The sequence below is a fragment of the Mytilus californianus genome, unplaced genomic scaffold, assembly GCF_021869535.1.
Source record: "Mytilus californianus isolate M0D057914Y unplaced genomic scaffold, xbMytCali1.0.p SCAF_15, whole genome shotgun sequence".
In the NCBI taxonomy this organism is placed as follows: Eukaryota; Metazoa; Mollusca; class Bivalvia; order Mytilida; family Mytilidae; genus Mytilus; species Mytilus californianus.
This window is the reverse complement of record NW_026262637.1, coordinates 5,798,860-5,811,171: the sequence shown is the minus strand read 5'-3', so window position 1 is coordinate 5,811,171 and position 12,312 is coordinate 5,798,860. Positions and strand designations below refer to the sequence as shown.

At 33.9% G+C, this 12,312-nt stretch overlaps 2 protein-coding genes across 3 annotated transcripts in view; one reads left to right on the top strand and one right to left on the bottom strand.

Moving 5' to 3' along the window:
• LOC127725262 (uncharacterized) overlaps positions 1-1,695 on the bottom strand; it is a 31,659-nt gene extending 29,964 nt beyond the window's left edge. The window contains exon 1 of the mRNA XM_052232134.1: positions 1,483-1,695. The gene's annotated coding sequence lies outside the window, so the exon portion shown is untranslated. The remainder of the gene's footprint in view (positions 1-1,482) is intronic.
• The window catches only part of LOC127725256 (activating signal cointegrator 1 complex subunit 3-like), a 245,930-nt gene that overhangs the window by 195,181 nt on the left and 38,437 nt on the right, over positions 1-12,312 (top strand). The gene's annotated exons all lie outside the window — the stretch shown is intronic.

Here is a 12,312-nt window from a genome sequence, read left to right as displayed (position 1 = left end):
GATATGGCATGAAACAATAAACAGCTGAATACAAGAGCAATATAATTAGTGAATATAGCTGTTGAACAGTAGCTTTTGTAGGGAAAGACTTTGGTTAAAATGACTTCTTGTAGTGTCAAATTTACCATTTGAAGGTCAGAAATAGGAGAGGAATCAGAAAATAGTAGGAATAGGTCAGACATCAGGCTTAAAAGGAGGAACCAAAAAGTTGATAGTCATGTCTTTGGGAGGAACCAGAACATCTAAGGAGGTAAGATGTTGTAGAAGAATTAGAGAATAAAAGGATGATAAGTCAGATATCAGGGAGGTGGTCAGATGATTGGGAGAAATCAGAAAGTTGAAGGTCGTGTGTTTGGGAGGTCAATTAGAAAGCTGAAGGAGGTTTTCATGTGTTTTGGAGGAATCAGAAAGTTGATGGTCATGAGTTTGGGAGGTACTAGAAAGTTGAAGGAGGTGGTCAGATGTTTGGGAGAAATCAGAAAGTCAAGGAAACTGCATTTGGGAGGAATCATAAAGTTGAAGGTGAAGTCATATACATGTGTTTGGGAAGTGGTCAGATATTGGGAAGGAATCAGAAAGTTGAAGAAGGAGGTCAAATAATTGAACAGGAATCAAAGTTGAATGAGGATGTTAGATATTGGAAGGATTTGAAAAGTTAAAGGATGAAGACACATATTTGGGTAAAGGTCAGATGACTGGGTAAAGGTCATATGATTGGGTAAAGATCAGATGATTGGATAAAGGTCATATGATTGGGTAAAGGTCAGATGATTGGGTAAAGGTCAGATGATTGGGAAGAAATAAGAAAGATTCAAGGTGGAAATCAGAAAGTAGAAATAAGAAATTAAAAAAAAATATTTTGGGAGCACAGCTTTTAATGAGCAGATCAGATAATTGGAAGAAAGCAGAAGGTTGAAGAATGAGGTCAGATATTTGGGAGGATTTTAAACGTTTTAGGAGGAGGTAATATTTTAGAGAGGAAACAGAAATGTGATGGATGAGGTCCGATATTGGTGGGAATCAGAAAGTTAAAGGAACTTAAATTATAAGTGTTTCCATGTTTGAATCAATACATAACATATTAAAGGAATAGTAATTCTGGATTAATATCAGTTGAAAAATGATCTTTTTCAAACAGAAAATAAAACTACTAACACATTATGTTTCAAATTCTGTAGAGGAACATTAATTTAAAGCTAAGAAAGATATGCCACATAGGGTTGATAAATAAATTATGTAGAGGGACATTAGTTTAAAGCCACATAGGGTTGATAAACAAATCAAGCAACATAAAATTGAGAATGAACATGCATATAAAAAAAACAACTAAATTATGAGTCAAATCAAATTTCATAGAAGTTTTCATTAACCAAGACGTAAATTTGTAATGAAATATGGAAAAGGTTAACCAATACATTAAAATGTATATGTTCAATATTATATAGCTTGATTAAGATTGAAAAATATTAAAAAGATATTTACCTGTAAATTTCAAACATAGCTTTACATTTCTGATCTGCCATAAAACTGTTCATCTTATCCCATCTCTACAGTACAATCAATAGGTTATAATTGTGTTTATCATTACATCAAATGAACAACTCAGGTGTGAAACTGCTAACCTATTTATACCTGAGGAAGATGTACCTCAGAGGTTCAGTGAAGGGTTTGAGGATGATGTACCAGTACCTCTCAGGTTTAATGAAGATAGTAGATACGGAACAGCTGATTATTAACCTGAGAAAGATTTACTTCATACACTATGGGGAAACAATCTTATTTATAGCCAAGGTTTGTTTACCTTAGAGGCTTTGTTGTTAAAAACACGTGTGATCAGAGCAGAAACATTTTATTTTCAGGAGTTATGTCCCTTAGAAATGTAAATTCTATGTAAGCACTCTCACTTGAACAATTCTTGCCAGATATTTATGAAATATAATGTCTTGGATAATTTTGAAAAAAAATCAGTGCTGATCAACTCTTTATGAAAGAGTTATGCCCCTTGTAAATATATTTATTTTATTGTCGAGCCTGCGACTTTTGTCGCAGAAAGCTGGACATAGGGATGGTGATCCGGCAACGTTAACTAACTACTTAAAAGCTTAATATTTCAGAAGGTAGCAGACCTGGATGCTTCATACATTGTATACAGATACCTTATGTTATGAAGTTTCCATCTGTCACATGTCTTTTGTCCTTGACCTCATTTTTATGGTTCAGTGACTACTTTAACAAAAAGTTAAGATTTTTATGCCCCCGCCGTAGTGGAGGGGGCATTAAGTTTTACCCTTGTTCGTCTGTACGTCCTTCCGTACATCCCAAAGTTGGTTTCCGTTCTCTAACTTTAGTTTGCCTTAATCAAATGTTATGAAACTTATACACAATGCTTATTACCACAAAACACAGATCAAGATTGAATTTTGGTGGCGTCACTTTAATCGTTCTAGAGTTATACCCCTTTACAAATAGAAAAATTGCTGAATTTTTTGTTTTCTTTCTCTAACTTTAGTTTGCCTCAACCAAATGTTATGAAACTTGCACACAGTGCTTTAGAGTTATACCCTTTACAAATGGAAAATGTGATGAATTTTTTGTTTCCGTTCTCTTACTTAAGTTTGCCTCAACCAAATGTTCTGAAATTTATACACAATACTTATTACCACAAAACTCAGATCAAGTACAAATTTGGGTAGCGTCAATAATACCATTCTTCAGTTATGTCCCTTAATAACTTTATATGATATGCAAGCAGGGTCATTATCTGTCTCCCATGGACACATTCCCCATTTATAAGTAATGTTAATTTCTTTCTTATTATGAGTAATAGGATAGCTATATTTGGTATGTGCATACCTTGCACAGTCCCCATGCCTGTCAGACAGTTTTCACTTGACCTTGACCTCATTTTATGGATCAGTGAACAAGGTCAAGTTTTGGGGTCAAGTCCATATCTCAGATACTATAAGCTATAGTTCTACTATATTTGGTGTATGGAATGATTGTAAGGTGTACATGTCCAACTGTCAGGTGTCATCTCACCTTGACCTCATTTTAATGGTTCAGTGGTTAAAGTGTAAGTTTTTGTGTTTTGGTCTCTTTTTCTAATACTGTATGCAATAGGTCAGCTATATTTGGTGTATGGAAATATTTTTTGATGTACATGTCAGTCTGGCAGGTTTTATTTGACCTTGACCTCATTTTCACGGTTCATTGTTCAATGTTAAGTTTTTGTGTTTTGGTCTGTTTTTGTTAAACTATAAGCAATAGGTCAACTATATATATGTTTGGTGTATGGAATGATTGTTAAGTGTACATGTATTTCTGGCAAGGTTCATCTGACCTTGACCTCATTTTCATGGTCCAGTGGTTAAAGTTACAAAGGGAAGGCTAGGATTGATTTTGGGGGTAATTGCCTCAAAATTTTAGGAATAAGGGGCCAAAAAGGGGCAAAAAACAAGTATTTTTCTAGTTTCGGGACAAAGTTTTTGTGTTTTGGTCTATTTTCCTTATACTGTATGCAATAGGTCAGCTATATTTGGTGTATGGAAATATTTTATGATGTACATGTCAGTTTGGCAGGTTTTATTTGACCTTGACCTCATTTTCACAGTTCATTGCTCAATGTTAAGTTTTTGTGTATTGGTCTGTTTTTCTTAAACTATAAGCATTAGGTCAACTATGTTTTGTGTATGGAATGATTGTAAAGTTAACATGTCTGTCTGGCAGGGTCCATCTGACCTTGACCTCATATGCATGGTTCATTGGTCAATATAATGTTTTCATGGTTTGGTCTGTTTCTTGTATACTCTAAGCAATAGGTCAACTATATTCAATGTATGGAATGATTGTAAGGTGTACATGTATTTCTGGCTTGGTTTATCTGACCTTGACCTCATTTTGTTGGTTCATGATAAGTTAATGTGATACTTTTAATAAAACTTTATATTCAGGGCTATCAACATAAAATCAATGTTAGTAAAGTAGGCGAGACATTTCAGCGTGTGCACTCTTGTGGAATATTGCATTGTAAGCACTTTCACCTGTACAATTCTTTCCCGATTTTTATCAAATTTATATCAGCAATGTCTGGAACAAGTCAAAAATCAGCGCTGATCAATTATTCTTATCAGGAGTTATGTCCCTTAGAAATGTAAAGTCTATTGAAAATTGCATTGTAAGAGCTCTCATGTGTACAATTCTTGCTAGATATTAATTGAATTTATATGAAAGGTTTATATCAGCAACTTCTTGGACAGTTTCAAAAATCGGTGTCGATCAACTTATTTGGAAATATTGATTTTATGGAAAATTGCATGTATTATATTACCATTCTCAAGCCTTTATCTCTCTAAGATATTTTTATAAAAATTTTAAGGAACCAAATTTTAATTGTTTTTTAACCTGCATCACCAAAGGCAGAAGCAGGTCTAGTGACAGCCCAACTCCGTCAGTCAATCTGTCTGTTCGTCCTTTGACAGTCCGAAGAAAGTTTTCGTCTAAGTTTTCTTGGTTCCTACAGAAGAATATAATTAAATATATGGTCTGCAGCTTGATAATGTTGAGATGTAGCAAGCAAACAATTTTTACATCTGCCATTTAGCCACTTGTTGTTTACGATAGTTTGAAATTTTATAACACTCATTGTACAAAGAAAATTTCTGTCATAGTTTTCTTGGCATCAGTGAAAGAAATAATCCCTTATTCTCCAGTGTACATAATTTATTACCTCAATCAATTGCATGCAGCGACCCACTGGTCCAGACCTGGTATTGGTCTTGTTTTTATTATAGATATAGAAAATTGAAAATTAGACATCTTGACCAATAGTTTTGAATTTTGGTAAACTTGTTTAATATTAGTGATAATTAGACAAAATTTGTAATTTTGAAAGTGTTAAATTTGCCAAACTGATCATATTGGAGAATCATCATTGCTGATCATATTGGAGAATCATCATTGAAGCCACTAAGGAGTGTTGAGAGAATACGTTCTTGAAGGATAATGAGGTTTGCATATATGCACTTATGTTTAGACAAAGATTTATATTTTGAATTGCAATAGAATCTACATGTAACACATTTAATCAAATAAATTTTAGAAATTAAAACAGACACGCAGGAAGAATATGACATTGTTTTAATTATTTCCATCTTCTACAAAACTTTTATGTCTATTTTAGTGGCCATACTACTTGTAAAAATGTAAAATTAATCAAACAAATATTAATTATAGAGTGTTATCTTTTTGTATCATAGCCAAATTCAATGTTTTTATGTAATTGGTGAGCATTATAACATTGAAATGAATGTATAAGATTGGAGTGTTTGGCAAGCATGAGAGAAGTTGTAAGCCAAATATACGACTTAGTTGATTGTATAGTAATATTGTAGTATAGATAGTAATTTTGTATATAATCATTACAAGTGATTTTTTAACATTGATTAAATATTGCACATTCCAAGATAAAAGCTTCTGGCAAGCAACTGACAATTTTTAGAAGGTTTTTCTCCCAAATGAACATTTATATAGATACTAAATTAAAAAGCAAAAGTTTATAATCATGATAACGTGTTTTTAATACCAGAATGTTTATTGCTGTGGAGAATTGCGCAATCACAGATCTTTGTTATTGTTCTGTCTGGCAGGGCACCAGTACTTGTGACGATATAGAATTATGTAACGCTAGAATAAAAAAGATCTGACAACATTGGCATTTATACCTGGTGTAATTACAGCGCATTATAGAACTGCTGGAAATTTACCGGGTGTAATTACAACATATTATAGGTGTGAAGATGAATCTTGCCAGCCTTTAATCACAGGTACAGACTTCACGGTAGGGCTCGCTCTAACTGAAATATACTTTCTGAGTCCTCTGTAAAAATAGTAAACCAGTTTGTATAGAATTAACAATTATTTTCTCTTATCCAAGTACACAACCAGAAATAGCACTGGTAAAAAATGTTAAATATAATTAGATGCTGTTATTGCACTTGTTCATCCAAGTTTGTTTTTGTTTGTTTCGTGGGATATTTTTTTCAGTACTGAGTTAACTTTGGAAAAATATGCATGACATATAGATGTCTTTAGGTTCTCAATACCTTGCCTTCACAAAGTTCTTCTCATCCTGCATATATAAGAAATATTTGCCACTGGACATTAAGCAACAATCGTTCAATCAACCAATATTAGGATCAGGGAAACTATGTCATCATATTGTGTTCATGTTTCTTACTTCCAATATATAACAAATTTTCATCAAGCACTTTTATTTCTATTAATAATTTTGTGAATAAGTTTCAAAATAATACAGATTTTTTAGATCTACATGGATTCTTGTTTCATTTTAAGTTTACCTGACCTGATACTGACATTCTATGTTATAAAGTTTAATGATGTAAAATAATACTGACACGAGGGAATCGATTTTATATCAGATGTAAAACATATTAAAACATCATTGGAAATAAATCAGGATAAAAGTTTTATATAAATAGACTATTTAACAGATCTTTTTTATCTGAAACAGGTGTTAGCAGAAAAATATTTCTCTTTTAAGTTTTTGTTGTATATAGAAGCAAACAATTAAATATTAAGGAGAATTGTAGTATAATTACGTATGAGACAAATCTAATGTGAAGTCCACAAAGACCACATTCATAGAGCACTTGAACAGCTGACCAATATTTTCAATTTCAAAAATGAATGCTGTTTTGTTTGCTAACCATTCAGAGTGTTATTTCTGTCAGTTGTATTTAAAATCATTAGTACTAAAGGCCATTGGGTGTTTTACATCAAAAATACTGGTTTCCTGTTACTGGTGAGTTCTGGGGGTGACAGGCTCCAGGTTCTAATAAATCAACTTAAACCTTTTTATGCCCCCGCCGTAGCGGAGGGGGCATTAAGTTTTACCCTTGTACGTCTGTACGTACGTCCCAAACATGGTTTCCGTTCTCTAACTTTAGTTTGCCTCAACCAAATGTTATGAAACTTATCCACAATGCTTATTACCACAAAACACAGATAGAGTTTGAATTTTGGTGGCATCACTTTTACCGCTCGAGAGTTATGCCCCTTTACAAATGGAAAAATTGCTGAATTTTTTGTTTCCGTTCTCTAACTTTAGTTTGCCTCAACCGAATGTTATGAAACTTATCCCAATGTTTATTACCACAAAACACAGATCAAGTTTGAATTTTGGTAGTGTCACTTTCACTGTTCTAAAGTTTTGCCACTTTACAAATGAAAAAATTGCTGATTTTTTTGTTTCTGTTCTCTAACTTGAGTTTGCCTCAATCAAATGTTATGAAACTTATCCACAATGTTTATTACCACAAAACACAGATCAAGTTTGAATTTTGGTAGTGTCACTTTCACCGTTCTAAAGTTATGCCCCTTTACAAATGGAAAAATTGCTGAAATATTAGTTTTTGTTCTCTTTAGTTTAGTTTGCCTCAACCAAATGTTATGAAACTTATGCACAATGCTGATTACCACAATACACAGATCAAGTTTGAATTTTGTTGGCGTCACTTTTACCGTTCTAGAGTTATGCCCCTTTACAAATCTCAAAATTACTGAAATATTTGTTTCTGCTCTCTAACTTTAGTTTGCCTCAACCAAATGTTATGAAACTTATGCACAATGCTAATTACCACAAAACACAGATTAAGATTGAATTTCGGTGGCTTCACTTCTACTGTTCTAGAGTTATGCCCCTTTAAAAATGGAAAAATTGCTGAATTTTTATACGACCGCCAAAAAATTTTGTGGTGGTATATTGGTATGACGTTGGTGTCGTCATCTGGCGTCGTCGTTGACGTTGTCCGAAGACACATTGGTTTTCGCACTCTAACTTTAGTTTAAGTGAATGGATCTCTATGAAATATTACCATAAGGTTCAATACTACAAAAGGAAGGTTGGGATTGATTTTGGGGGTTATGGTACCAACAGTTAAGGAATTAGGGGCCAAAAATAAGCATTTTTGTAACTTCCAGATATAACTTGTGTGTAAGTGTATGGATCTCTCGGACATTGTACCACAAGGTTCTATATCACAAAGGGAATGCTTGGATTGATTTTGGGGGTAATTGCCTTAAAATTTTAGGAATTAGGGGCTAAAAAAGGAGCAAAAAACAAGCATTTTTCTAGTTTCCAGACAATAACTTGTGTTCAAGTGTATGGATCTCTCTGAAATTGTACTGCAAGGTTTCATATCACAAAGAGAATGTTTGGATTGATTTTGGGGGTAATTGCCTCAAAATTTTAGGAATTAGGGGCCAAAAAAGGGGCAAAAAACAAGCATTTTTCTAGTTTCATGACAATAACTTGTGAGTAAGTCTATGGATCTTTCTGAAATTGTACTACAAGGTTCCATATCACAAAGGGAAAGCTGGAATTGAGTTTGGGGGTAATTGCCCAAAACATTTAAGAAAAAGGGGCCAAAAATAAGCATTTTTCTAGTTTCCAGACAATAACTTGTGTTCAAGTGTATGGATCTCTCTGAAATTATACTGCAAGGTACCATACCACAAAGGGAAGGCTGGGTTTGATTTTGGGGGTAATTGCCTAAAAATTTTAGGAATTAGGGGCCAAAAAGGGGCAAAAAACAAGCATTTTTCTAGTTTCAGGACAATAACTTGTGTGTAAGTGAATTGATCTTTATGAAATTGTACTACAAGGTTCCATATCACAAAGGGAAAGCTGGGTTTGAGTTTGGGGGTAATTGCCTTGAATGTTTAGGAATATTGGGCCAAAATAGGGGCCAAAAAACAAGCATTTTTCTAGTTTCCAGACAATAACTTGTGTTCAAGTGTATGGATCTCTCTGAAATTGTACTGCAAGGTACCATACCACAAAGGGAAGGCTGGGATTGAGTTTAGGGGTGATGAATCATAAGGGGGTTCAAAAAATTTGGGGGAGGGATTTTTTTTTCCCTTTTTTTTATTTTGTTTTCTTTAAAATTTTCCATTTTAATTTGGTTATTTCTGATTTATATATAAAAGCAAATAATAATGATATGGTTTGAATAGGTAAATTAAAAAATTTTAAGTCCTTAGACCACATTCATTCTGTGTCAGAAACCTATGCTGTGTCAAATATTTAATCACAATCCAAATTCAAGCTTGAATGTTGTGTCCATACTTGCCCCAACTGTTCAGGGATCGACCTCTGCGGTCGTATCAAGCTGCGCCCAGCGGAGCATTTTATTCGTTTCTGTTCTCTAGATTTAAGTTTATGTCAACTGTTATGAAACTTATAAACAATGCTTATTACCACAAAAGTCAGATCAAGTTCAAATTTGGGTAGTGTCACTTTTACAGTTCTTGAGTTATGGCCCTTTATAACGTTATATGCAGCGGGGGCATCATCTGTGTCCCATGGACACATTCCCCATTTATTTTTAATGGCAAGTGTTCCAGAATTCAAAATAGAGCTCCAAATGAAATGTGTGGTGATCCATTTTGTAAGGGATTAGATGGTACTTCTAATGAATAGTGATCCATTTTTGTATCTCCTTGACAGAGTCAAAAAGGTAGACATAGGTATGCTGTTTCTGGTGGTGGCGGTGGCGGCGGTGTCAAAAATGTATTAGTTTGTGATTAGGTCTAATTTATGGTGAATCACTAGTCAGTGGTAGGTCAATGATATTTGGTATGCAGCTGTATTAGCATTGGCACATCTCATTTCCATGGAAATTATTTGGCCCTGCCCCCTCAGTCATGGTCTATTGACTTTGATACTTTTGCTTAGTTTACATGTATTAGTTTGTGATTAGGTTAGTTCAAGGGGAACTATTAGTGGTAGGCCAATGTTAATTGGTATGCAGTTGTATAAGCATCCAGTTTGAAGGATTCAGGTGGTGCTCCTATTGAATGGTGATCCATTTTGTAAGGATTCCAGTGGTGCTTCTAAGGAATGGTGATCCATTTTGTAAGGATTCGGGTGGTGTTTCTAATGAATGGTGATCCATTTTGTAAGGATTCAGGTGGTGTTTCTAACAAATGGTGATCCATTTTGTTAAGATTCAGGTGGTGCTCCTAATGAATGGTGATCTATTTAGTAAGGGTTCAGATGGTGTTTCTTACAAATGGTGATCCATTTTCAATGATTAAGGCAGTGGTTCTAATGAATGGTGATCCATTTTGTAAGGGTTCAGGTGGTGCTCCTAATGAATGGTGATCTATTTAGTAATGGTTCAGGTGGTGCTTCTAATGAATGGTGATTCATTTTGAATGATTCAGGCGGTGTTCTAATGAATGGTGATCCATTTTGTAAGGATTCAGGTAGTGCTAATGAATGGTGATCAATTTTTAATTATTCAGGTGGTGCTTCTAATGAATGGTGATTCATTCCTAATGATTCAGGTGGTGCTTCTTATGAATGGTGATCCATTTTTAATGATTCAGTTGATGCTTCTAACAAATGGTGATCCATTTTGAATGATTCGTGTGGTGCTTCTAATGAATGGTGATTCATTTTGAATGATTCAGGTGGTGCTTCTAACGAATGGTGATCCATCTTGTAAAAGTTTAGGTGATGCTTTTAGCGAATGGTGATCCATATTGTAAGGGTTCATGTGGTTTCTTCTTATGAATGGTGATCCATTTTGTAAGAGCTCAAGTAGTGCTAATGACTGGTGATCCATTTTGTAAGGATTCAAATAAAGAATATTTTGTTAGCTGTATCATCAGTACTTTAAGTTATTAGCCTTGTATCTTTGATGCCTTTTTTTCAAATCCTAATTTTAATTTAAAAGCTTGAATATCCTATAAAAGTAAAATCTTTTTTTTTACTTCTTTGGTATAATCCTCTTCAGAATTTTTAATATCTAATTGACTTTGGATGATTTTTTTGTTTAAGGGTAAATCAAAATGAACATAACTTAAAGCTATTATTAGTTCAATATTTATTGTTAAGGATTTTAATAAGCACAGAAATTTGAAAGTATTACTAAGAGAACTTTTGATTCTCAATCAGTGAGTTGAAAACTACCCCTGATCCGATATGACATACTGATTAAATGTATTATAATTGATTTTAATGTTCCTGTACCATTCTGTAACAGTTTCTGTTATATCCAAGTTGATGTATAGAATTGTCCCTGTTCAGGTGAGGACAGATAAACTCCCTGATGCTTGAGATACCTGAGCTACCGGTAATGATTTTAATGTCATATATATTACAACAGTAAACATTGTATTGTTCTAATTTCTTTGTACCATAATTAGGTTATATTGTTTTTCCAAGTGGAAAATCCAGGAATATGGATTGATATGTCAACATTTAATGTCAGATGTTGATTTCAACTGATTTCTGTGGAGTTTGTCCATTGTTTTGTTATCTGGTACAGTTCTACTGAAAATGATAAGATTGTTGTGTACAGTTGGTTGGCAGAAATCTTTGTGATCATGTTTGAGTTGTTGCTGATTAAGAAGGAACAAAAAATCTTACTGCTAACATTTTTTGTAGGGTTAATGTTGACAGTAAGCTTTGTGTCGTCAGGTATGAATTCTGGCTGATAGAGAAGGACTTTACTGATAAGATTTTTGTAGGTTTTTTACAGTAGGCTTTGTGGTTAGCTATGAGTGCTTGCTGATTCAGAATGTACTGATATTGAATAAGTAGCAGAATTTCTGGAGATATTCAGATCAGAACATCATAGTTTTTGATGGTTGTTTTTTCACTTAAAAGTTTGCTCTGACTACTGATTTTCTCATTCCAAATTGATAAATAGGGGCTTCCGTGGCTGAGTGATCTGAGTAGTCAAACTACTGTATCACTAACCTGTAAACACTGAGGTTGTCAGTTTGAACCCAGCACCTGGCAGTTGTGTTCGACTCCTATCTGAATTGACTAGGATTGTCAGTTTTCTGACAGAAGTCTGTTTTTCTCTCCTAGCACTCCGGCTTCCTCCACCAATAAACATTGACTGCCACGAAATAGAACCATGTGCTGAAAGTAGCATTATAAACCACCAATCTATCAATCAATCAATCAATCAATCAATCAAATTGATAACTAAGTTTTTTTTAATTTTTTTTATTTTGATAATTTTCATTTTAATCAGTCCTGAGATGGAAATATGAAAAATATTCAGAATTTGTTCAAAGGGCTCTAGAATGCTTGCATTGTTTTACATGAACATTTTATGGAAAAGGTCATACACTGAGACATAATGTAAGAAGTCAGTAATCAGGTTGTTGCATGGTATCCTGATTATATTGAGGGGCCTCGGTGGAAGACTGTGGCCTAAGTTAGTCAAACTACTGTATCACTAGCCTGTCAACACTGAGGTTGTGAGTTTAAAT